At 50.5% G+C, this 11666-nt stretch overlaps 1 long non-coding RNA gene across 1 annotated transcript; it reads right to left on the bottom strand.

Annotated features, from left to right (window-relative positions):
* Positions 1 to 5329: 5329 nt before the first annotated feature.
* LOC141198759 (uncharacterized) lies at positions 5330 to 11449 on the bottom strand. Its single transcript, XR_012270554.1, has 3 exons — positions 11322 to 11449; positions 5843 to 5905; positions 5330 to 5626 (listed from the first exon to the last, which is right to left on the bottom strand). It is a non-coding gene; the product is annotated as an uncharacterized lncRNA (long non-coding RNA).
* Between the last annotated feature and the right edge of the window lie 217 nt (positions 11450 to 11666).

The raw sequence follows: 11666 nt of genomic DNA on the forward strand, positions 1-11666 counted from the left end.
TCCTGCATGGGGCATTATATAGGGGGAGAGGTGACATCCTGCATGGGGTATTATAAAGAGGGGGGGTGACATCCTGCATGGGGCATTATATGGGGAGGGCAGGCCAGAGGCAGAGCCAGGGCAGGCCAGAGCCAGAGCGAGAGCAGGCCAGAGACAAGGCGAGGGAAGGCCGGAGCCAGGGCGAGAGCAGGCTGGAGCATGGGCGAGAGCAGGCCGGAGCTAAGGCAAGGGCAGGCCGAAGCCAGAGCAGGTGCTGGCCTTCTGGAGCCAAGGCGAGGGCTGGCCAGAGCAAGGGCAGGCCGGAGCCAGGGCGAAGCCAGAGCGAGAGGAGGCCGGAGCCAGGGTGAGAGCAGGCCAGAGCCAAGGCGAGGGTAGACCAGAGTCAGAGCGAGAGCAGGCCGGAGCCAAGGAGAGGGCAGGCCGGAGCCAAGGCGAGGGCAGGCCAGAGGCAGAGCCAGGGCAAGCCAGAGCGAGAGCAGGCCAGAGACAAGGCGAGGGAAGGCCTAAGCAAGAGCGAGACCAGGCTGGAGACAAGGGCAGGCCAGAGCCAGAACGAGAGCAGGCCAGAGCCAGAGCGAGAGCAGGCCAGAGCCAGAGCGAGATCAGGCCGGAGCCAGGGCGAGGGAAGGCCGGAGCCAGAGCGAGGGCATGCCGGACCCAGTTAGAAGGCAGGCCGGAGCCAGGGCGAGGGCAGGCCGGAGCCAGGGCGAGAGCAGGCCGGAGCCAAGGCGAGGGCAGGCCGGAGCCAGAGAAGGAGCTGGCCAGAGCCAAGGCGAGGGCTGGCCAGAGCCAGAGCAAGGTCAGGCCGGAGCCAGGGCGAGAGCAGGCCGAAGCAAGAGCAAGAGCAGGCCGGAGCCAGGGTGAGAGCAGGCCGGAGCCAAGGCCCTCGAGGGCAGACCAGAGTCAGAGCGAGAGCAGGCCGGAGCCAAGAAGAGGGCAGGCCGGAGCCACAGCGAGGGCAGGCCAGAGGCAGAGCCAGGGCAGGCCAGAGACAGAGCGAGAGTGGGCCGGATCCAGGGCGAGGGCAGGCCAGAGCCAGAGAGAGAGCAGGCCAGAGCCAAGGCAAGGGCAGGCGAGAGCCAGAGAGAGAGCAGGTCGGAGCCAGAGAGAGAGCAGGTCGGAGCCAGGGCGAGAGCAGGCTGGAGCCAATGCGAGAGCAGGCTGGAGCCAATGCGAGGGTTGGCCGGAACCAGAGCATGGGCAGGCCGGAGTCAGGGAGAGGGCAGGCCGGAGCCAGAGCGAGAGCAGGCCAGAGTCAAGGCGAGAGCAGGCCGGAGCCAAGGCGAGGGTAGGCCAGAGCCAGGGCGAGGGCAGGTCAGAGTCAGAGCGAGAGTAGGCTGGAGCCAAGGCAAAGGCAGGCCAGAAAAAGAGCGAGAGAGATCAGGCCAGCGTCAAGACGAGGGCAGGCCAGAGCCAGAGGAAGAGCAGGCCGGAGCCAAGGCATGGGCAGGCCAGAGCCAGAGAGAGAGCAGGCCGGAGTGAGGGCGGGGGCAGGCCAGAGCCAGAGCGAGAGCAGGTCGGAGGCAGGGAGAGAGCAGGCCGGAGCCAATGCGAGGTCTGGCCGAAGCCAGAGCGAGGGCAGGCCGGAGTCAGGGCGAGGGCAGGCCGGAGCCAGAGTGAGAGCAGGCCGGACCCAGGGCGAGGTCAGGCCGGAGCCAGGGTGAGGGCAGGCCGGAACCAGGGCGAAAGCAAGCCAGAGCCAGGGCGAGAGCAGGAAAGAGCCAGAGAGAGAGCAGGCCGGAGCCGAGTTGAGGGCAGGCCGGAGCAAGAGCGAGAGCAGGCCAGAGCCGAGGCGAGGATAGGCAAGAGCCAGAGAGAGAGCAGGTCAGAGCCAGGGCGAGGGCAGGCAAGAGCCAGAGTGAGAGCACGCCGGAACCAGGGCGAGGGCAGGCCAGAGCGAGAGCAGGACGGAGCCAGGGCGAGGGCAGGCCAGAGCGAGGGCAGGCCGGAGCCAGGGCGAGGACAGGCCAGAGCCAGGGCGAGGGCAGGACGGAGCCAAGGCGAGGGCAGGCCGGAGCCAGAGCGAGAGCAGGCCGGAGCAAGGGCGAGGGCAGGCCAGAGCCAGAGTCAGGGTAGGCCAGAGACGGTGCGAGGGAAGGCCAGAGCCAAGGCGAGAGCAGGCCGGAGCCAAGGCAAGGGTAGGCCAGATCCAGGGAGAGGGCAGGCCAGAGCCAGAGCGAGAGCAGGTCGGAGGCAGGGCGAGAGCAGGCCGGAGCCAATGCGAGGTCTGGCCGAAGCCAGAGCAAGGGCAGACCGGAGTCAGGGCGAGGGCAGGCCGGAGCCAGGGAGAGGTCAGGCTGGAGCCAGAGTGAGGGCAGGCCGGAACCAGGGCGAGGGCAGGCCAGAGCCAGGGCGAGAGCAGGAAAGAGCCAGGGAGAGAGCAGGAAAGAGCCAGGGAGAGAGCAGGCCGGAGCCGAGTTGAGGGCAGGCCGGAGCAAGAGCGAAAGCAGGCCGGAGCCAAGGCGAGGGTAGGCAAGAGCCAGAGCGAGAGCAGGTCGGAGCCAAGGCAAGGGCAGGCCGAAGCCAGAGCGAGAGCAGGCCGGAGCCAGTGCGAGAGCAGGCCGGAACCAGGGCGAGAGTAGACCGGAGCCAAGGCGAGAGCAGGCCAGAGCCAGTGCGAGAGCAGGCCGGAGCCAGAGGGAGAGCAGGACAGAGCCAGAGCGAGAGCAGGACAGAGCCAGAGCGAGAGCAGGACAGAGCCAGGGCAAAGCCAGGCCAGAGCGAGAGCAGGCCAGAGCCAGGATATTTCAAAGCAAGCAGACCTCTAATATGGGCCATAGAAGTATGTATAGATTTACATTTCTATAACTTTATGCCCATATTAGAGGTCTGATAAGTCCTAGGGGGTGACAGATTCCCTTTAAAGCTTGTGTCGTGGTTGGCCTCTAGCCCGGTGTCTCATGTGTTGGGTTTGCCCACTACGGGTCCTCCTGAAGGAGGAAGTAGGAGTTCTCTTTTTATTTTGTGCTTTTGGCTTCTTGCCCAGTGATAGGGGCGGATCTCATCCTCTCAGGCCTAGCCCAACCCTAACCCTAGCCCTAACCCTAACCCTAGAGTTTATATTTTACGCCGTTTAGACAACTTTATTCTTCGAGTCAGTGCGATTACAGCGATACCAGAATCATATCGGGTTTTTATGATTGACAGCTGTCACACACTAAAAGACGCATTTTTTCGTAAAATCTAGTTTTTGCATCGCCATATTTTGAGAGCTATAATTTTTCCATATTTTGGCCGACAGAGTCATGTGACGTCTTGTTTTTTGCGGGATGAGTTGACGTTTTTATTGGTGCCATTTTCAGGCACGTGACATATTTTGATCGCTCTCTATTCCGATTAATGGGAGGCAGAATAATCAAAAACCAACAATTCAGGAATTGTTTTTTTTTTTTTTTTTTTTTTATGCTGTTCCGCGTGTGGTAAAATTGATAAGGTAGCTTTATTCTTCGGGTCAGTACATTTACAGTGGTACCACATTTATATCGATTTTCTATGTTTTGGCGCTTGCACACAATAAAAGCTATTTTATAGAAAAAATAATTTTTTTGCATCGCTTTATTCTGAGAGCTATAACTTTTTTATTTTTCGGCTGATGGAGCTGTATGGCGGCTTGTTTTTTGCGGGACAAGATGACGTTTTCAGTGGTATGATTATTATTTATATTCGTCTTTTTGATCGCGTGTTATTCCATTTTTTGTTTGGCGGTATGATGATAAAGCATTGTTTTTTGCTTCATTTTTTTTTTTTCTTTTTTTACCATGTTCACTGAAGGGGCTAACTAGTGGGACAGTTTTATAGGTCAGGTCATTCCGGACGCGGCGATACCAAATATGTGTACTGTTATTGTTTTTTTTTTCATAATAATATTTATTGATGGGTACATTATATTTTTATTTTTGGTGGATTTTTTTTTTTTATTTATTTTCTTCACTTACTGACACTTTTTTTTACTTTTATTCTTTGTCCCACTATGGGACTTTCACTTTTTTTATTCTGATCGCCTGTATAGCATAGGGATGGAGCACCAGCCCTGTGCTATACAGGCTGTCAGCGCTGCAAATGCAGAAGATACTTTGGTCATGCACTGCGCATGCCAAAATATCTTCCTGCTGTCTGGTGACCCAGATGTTGTCATGACGACATCGGGTCGTCATGGCAACATCCAGGAAGCCGCGGCAGACATCGCTGGACGCCGGCAGGAGAGGTGAGTATCCCGATCACCTCCCCTTGCCCCCGCAATGCTGCGATCGACTCAGCTGCAACAATCGGCTGAAACCTGAGCTTTAAAGGGGTTAAACTACAACTCAAATGTCAGCCCCTAATTCAATAGGAACCAAAGATCTGAGAACAGAGAATGATAATAAAATAATTTGTCCACATAAATGGCAAAACTACCCAAAAATGGAGCCCCATAAAGATGTCCCAACTTGACCTCCACCACCCACCTATCGTCAGCAATTTCTCATTTAGACAAGGGGTTGTCCTGAAAATGTCTTATTACAGAGTGTTCCCGGCAATCCATGATAAATCCGGTGGATACACTATAAGTATACCAAAGCTTAAAAGTAAAGAGCTACTTACCTGGACTCGTTCTCTCTCAGCTGTCAGGTTATAGTGACACAAGATGGCAGCAGTGTAGAAATTTATACATTCTATTCCAATTGTGATGTCTATGATGTCATGTGCCTTGTGATGTCATAATAGCTATCACTGTCATTTCAAATTTACAACCGCAAGAAAAAGTTGATTTCATGGTTTAAGAAAAAATATGGTGGGTAATTGCAGCCTGTGATTATTTTACATATTGTTATTAATATTTGTCACGTCCTTCACTGCTGCCTCCTGCACTGCTTTTTATATACTGTTTATTTTAATAATGGACAATTCACAAGCCCTGCATGTAGAATATATAGTTAATGGCCTCTGTTGAATGACTAGATGCCTATTAGAGCAATAAGATATACTCTATGTCTACAATCTTTTGGCTGAGTCTAAGGGCTCATACTCATCTGCGTATAAATCACACGAGTGCAATCTGATAACAAAAAATTGGATTGCACTCTGACTCTTGTTATTGAATGATTATGTGTTCATCTGTGATTTTTTTTTCCCAACTCGGATCGAACTGAGAAAAAAAATCACAGCATGCTGCAAGTGGCTGCATATATCAGACGAAACTCGCCAATGCAAGTCAATGTGTGCGAGAAAAAAAAAGCACAGCAAACGGACCATGCTTATGCCATCCATATAGCGTCCATATAATACGCATCTATGTAACACCTTTCAGTGACTGTGGCGGCATCTCAGCACACAAATCCTGTATCTCAGATCTTTGTCTGGCCTTGTCTTCTGTGTTTTGGCCATCATGCCAACAAGACAAGGGTGACTGGGGCAAGAGACATGCTGGTGAGGGGGTTGTTGGCTGCCGTGATGCTGGTAATGGAGGCGGCTGCCAAGATGCTGGCACTGGAGGTGGTGGTGATGGCTGCTGTGATGCTGGTACTGGATGGTGGGTCTGCTGAGTGCCCTTCTTGGGGGGTCTAATGACTGGGTTTGGTTGTCCTCAGAAAGTTGCCAGGATTGTGCAAAGCAGTCATCAAAGCAAAAGGTGGCTACTTTGAAGAACCTAGAATATAAGACATATTTTCAGTTGTTTCACACTTTTTTGTTAAGTATATAATTCCACATGTGTTAATTCATAGTTTTGATGCCTTCAGTGTGAATGTACAATTTTCATAGTCAAGAAAATACAGAAAAACCTTTAAATGAGAAGGTGTGTCCAAACTTTTGGTCTGTACTGTATGGCCTTTCTTTTTAAGAGCCACATCACCACTCTTCCTACCCTGTTGTCGCTCGCGGCGGCACTGGTCCCGACAACTGCTCCATAATCTTGTCACTACACCCACTGGAAAGAAAAGTGGAAGAGATTATATACAATTTTTATAGGTAAAGGATGCTGTATGTAATAACATGTATAGTGTGTATTCTAATATCACTGCTAGCAGGGGCTGGCTGGCAAATTTTAGCCTGGGGGCAAGCACACAGCAGTGGTCCATGAGTAGCGGCCCATCCTTAAAGGTCGTTTTCCCACAAACAATAGTATATTTTAATCAATAGATCTTGGAGTAATAATAATTTCCACAATTGGATGTGATATAATAATGTTCCTGTGCTGAGATAATCTTATAAATGTGCCCCTGCTGTGTACTGTGTAATGGCTGTGTCTGACCGTGCAGGAACATGGTCTGATCATACCACATCTCCTGGGCAGGGGGGGAGAAAAAGAGGATACAGGCAGGATAGCAGGGGATCACAGAGGATTCTTTTTGTGAGTAAAACATTTCAATGCCTGTTTTTAAACAATATTTTAGCTCAAAGAAAGACTCAGCTGTGATCCCCTGCTGTAATGTATATATACTCTCTTTATATATAGATGATTAGCGTGCACACAGTCTGTAGGTCAAGGTGCAGGTACACGGGATGTGGAATCCCCAGAATCGGCGTAGATTAAATCACCGCACATTCTAGTTTCATGACGCAAACTAAAGTCTATTTGAAGACATGCAATAAGACACATTTAAGGTGCAGGGAATAATGCAACAGTAAATGAACGTTTTGACCCATCGTTTGCATCTTGAAACTAGAGTGTGCAGTGATTTAATCGATGCTATATACTCTTTTGCTTCCCCCCCCTGCCCAGTAGCTGTGGTATGATCAGACCATGTTCCTGCACAGTCAGACACAGCCATTACACAGTACACAGCAGGGGCACATTTATAACATTATCTCAGCACAGGGACATTTTATTTAAACACATCCAATTGTGGAAGTTATTATTATTCCAAGATCTATTGATTAAAATATAGTTTTGTTCGCAGAAAACCCCTTCAACATGTTTATTACCAGCTGCTTCATAGGCTATATTCACACAAACGTATGGTCTAAGTGCTGCCCGTGGAGAAAAATGACAGCACTTGGTCCAGTTCAGGTGAGCATTTAAAACTGGTAATACATAAGCATAATATGTACAATGTCTGACCACTACAACACGGATTTAGGTTGTTAGAGGTGTAATGCAAGTAATCCAAGGTACGCTGTGCTTTTCTACACTCCTAAACAGAGTAAGGCTAAGTGCCCACAATGCAGAAATGCTGAGAATTTTTCCAGAGCGTTTCCGCATCTCCCTGGCAGAAAAAACGCATGCGGATTCTATGAGTTTTCCTGCCAGGGACAAGCAGAAGTGAAGCGCTCTTCACATGCATTTCCGCATGCGGGTTGTCAAGCGCTTTGCAAGCGATTTTAGCATCACTTGGAAAGTGCTGGAGAACTTGGTCACACTATATAAATCCATGCAACCGGTATGGATTTATATAGTGTGACCGTAAAAGAATGGTAAAAAATAAATATTATACTTACCTTCTGACGGCCCCTGGTCTCCTTATCCGATGCGTCCGGTCTTCCCGGTGTCTTGCGGTTGTGTAAAAGGACCTGCCATGACGTCATTTAGTCATGTGACGGGTCAAGCGACCGCCGACGTCAGCGGTCGCGTGACCTGTCACATGACTAAATGACGTCATGGCAGGTCCTTTTAGACCATCATGAGCTGCCAGGAAGCCAGGACGCATCGCTATGGAGACCGGGGGCCATCAGAAGGTAAGTATAATGTATATTTTTTATTTTAATTCTTTTTTTTTTTACAGGTACTATGGTACCCGGGTCTGGAGGAGAGTCTCTTCTTCTCCAAATCCGGGTACCATCCGCACATTGAATCGCTAAATATCCGCATGTGCACATGTAGTCATGCGGATATTATGCAATTCAATGCAAGTCAATGGCGGCGAAAACGCTGCGATTACACAAAATAATTGGTAGTGCTGCGGATTTTTCCGCATTGATAATCCGCAGCGGAAATTTCCGCAGCATGTGCACAGCAGATGCGGATTATCATTGGGGAACATAGCAGACCTTCTACCAAGCGTTTTTTAAGCGTTTCTGCAGCGGAATTGCCGTTGCGGAAACGCTTAAAAAACGCATAGTGGGCACACAGCCTAAAGGTGGCCACACATAAGCACAGGTCTGCCAGATAGATACCTAGGAATTATTATTTTGTGTATTATTTCCTACATACTTGATCGAGCAAGTCATTAATGTAAAAGTCAACTCCACATTATAGTATATGATGTACGAGTCACTAATTATCATGTGTGTCCCATCTGATGTCTGTGCACACAGTGAACATATTATACCACATACAATACAATATACATAGGAGAATATATGACTGATATATAGAGATGAGCAACTTAATTTGCAGGACCCTGATCCAATGGTCAGATGAATATTCAGTGGCTGCTGGATAGGAGCCCTGACAGCCTCCTACCTGACACCATTCTCTTTCTCTTCCTTTGATTTGTAGCCAGGCACAAGGTCATGTATGTGTCACGCCAAAAAGATGACATCATGCAAAGACTATAATCAAAAGAGGAGTCAGAGATGCCGGCAGGCGGGAGGAGGCTCGCGGGGCTCTGGTCTGGTGGCCACAGACTACTGACGGGACTGTTTGACCAGTGTCCTGCGAATCAATTCGCTCATCTGTACTGGAATAAGATATATTATGACTACATACATCAGATATTACATACAGAATAGCATGTGACAGTTATATACCACACTATGAGCACAGACATCAGATATTACACCAGTGACATATTATCCTCTGTATAACATTGGATGCCTGTATCAAAGTCCATCACATCCAGTATACAGCATAATATGTGATGGTAAGCGATATACTGGGATACAGACATCACATATTCATACCTCTCAACTTTTGAAGAACAGAAAGGGGGACAGAAAGGTGCTATGTGCGGCAAATTTTGGCCTCGCCCCTGGTCACACCCCAATCCAGGCCCATTTACCATTATCTTTCTCGCCCGGCAGGAGGAATTGTCAGAGGGGCGCTGGTAGTGAGGGAAATTCAGCAGACGGCCGAGACTGCAAGGCCCAGACCCAAATCCAGGACTGTCCACTGTATCCAGGGCAGCTGGGACTAGAGATGAGCAGATGGATTCCGGGGCCTCCAGTCGGGGGTCCGGGTCAGTGCTACCTGGCGGCTGGACTGGAGGCCATGAGTCTCTTATCTTCCGGGGCAGTGCGGCCTCATCTGTGAGTCCTGCTCATCTCTTGTTGGGACCTGAGGATTATTTTTTGTTCCCTCATTCACAGTCGGAGCCGCCAGAACTTTCTCATCTTTATGTAGATTCATTATACGACATCTGGCTTTCTTGTGGTGGCTCTTACTGTATATTGGGGGCTATGCGAGGGCTCATACCGTAGGTAGAGGGGTGGTGTGTGCTAATACTGTATGTACGGGGTTGTGTGGGGGCTCATACTGTATATAGGGGGATGTCAGCATACTTAAATCTGCTCAATATTAAGTGATAATATAAATATACAAAAAATATATAATTAATATGTTAATATTAATATTGAGCTGAATTAATTTGAACCTATTGGTTCGGGCTCCACAACAGTCACGGTCTCTCACGTGGCCCCTTGGGAAAATTAATCTCCCACCCCTGCCTATTTCAAAGCGCTATGTTAAAAATCACACAGACATCATACACACAGCGGGCACAACCATCACACAGACATCATACACACAGCGGGCACAACCATCACACAGACATCATACACACAGCAGGCACAACCATCACACAGACATCATACACACAGCGGGCACAACCATCACACAGACATCATACACACAACGGGCACAACCATCACACAGACATCATACACACACAGCGTGCACAACCATCACACAGACATCATACACACAGCGGGCACAACCATCACACAGACATCATACACACAGCGGGCACAACCGTCACACAGACATCATACACACAGAGGGCACAACCATCATACAGACATCATACACACAGCGGGCACAACCATCACACAGACATCATACACACAGCGGGCAGAACCATCACACAGACATCATACACACAGCGGGCACAACCATCACACAGACATCATACACACAGCGGGCACAACCATCACACAGACATCATACACACAGCGCGCACAACCATCACACAGACATCATACACACAGCGCGCACAACCATCACACAGACATCATACACACAGCGGGCACAATCATCACACAGACATCATACACACAGCAGGCACAACCATCACACGGACATCAGAAACACAGCGGGCACAACCATCACACGGACATCAGAAACACAGCGGGCACAACCATCACACGGACATCAGACACACAGCGGGCACAACCATCACACGGACATCAGACACACAGCGGGCACAACCATCACACAGACATCAGACACACAGCGGGCACAACCATCACACAGACATCACACACACAGCGGGCACAACCATCACACAGACATCAGTCACACAGCGGGCACAACCATCACACAGACATCAGTCACACAGCGGGCACAACCATCACACAGACATCAGTCACACAGCGGGCACAACCATCACACAGACATCATACACACAGCGGGCACAACCATCACACAGACATCAGACACACAGCGGGCACAACCATCACACAGACATCAGACACACAGCGGGCACAACCATCACACAGACATCAGACACACAGCGGGCACAACCATCACACAGACATCATACACACAGCGGGCACAACCATCACACAGACATCATACACACAGCGGGCACAACCATCACACAGACATCATACACACAGCGGGAACAACCATCACACAGACATCATACACACAGCGGGCACAACCATCACACAGACATCATACACACAGCGGGCACAACCATCACACAGACATCATACACACAGCGGGCACAACCATCACACAGACATCACACACACAGCGGGCACAACCATCACACAGACATCAGTCACACAGCGGGCACAACCATCACACAGACATCAGTCACACAGCGGGCACAACCAACACACAGACATCATACTCACAGCGTGCACAACCATCACACAGACATCATACACACAGCGGGCACAACCATCACACAGACATCATACACACAGCGGGCACAACATGACATGTATATATTCCCTTCTTCTCCATCATGTCTCCAGTGGCAGTGGTGGGGCCTGGTGTTTGCAATCAGCAGCAGAGTATGGGCTGTACGCAGGAGAGCTGTCAGCCCTGCAGTGTCCCTAAATCCCCTCCCATCCCCCCTAGTCCCGACTGCAGAGCTGCTGGTGACATTGCATGAGCCCCCTCCCATCCTGTAATAACAGCAGCCACAGATGGGAGAGGCTGCGGGTCTCCCCCTCACCTCAGGACCGCACCTTGTTGTCATGTCCTCCGCAGACTTGGCCCCGCCCCCTGACCCCTCACCTCCTCATGCTGTGCGGTCTCTGCACAGTAGAATTCCTCTGCCCTGATGCCGGGGAGGAGCAGAGAGCGGGAGGCGGAGCTACAAGGGGTCACACACAGCATGGAAAGCCTGCGTGTCTGGAGGAAAAGCCCAGTGCCCAGCAGCGCCCCTGCCGGGAGAAGAGCTGAGCCGGGCCGGGACTGAGCCCTCAAATCGGGACAGGCCCAGGGAATAGGGGAGGCTTGTTAGCTCTGGATATTATACCCGCCTCCTATTATCCTGTATATAATATGGGATGTCTGG

This window comes from Phyllobates terribilis, unplaced genomic scaffold (genome assembly GCF_046119375.1).
Source record: "Phyllobates terribilis strain yellow unplaced genomic scaffold, ASM4611937v1 Scaffold_103__1_contigs__length_5881359, whole genome shotgun sequence".
NCBI lineage: Eukaryota > Metazoa > Chordata > Amphibia > Anura > Dendrobatidae > Phyllobates > Phyllobates terribilis.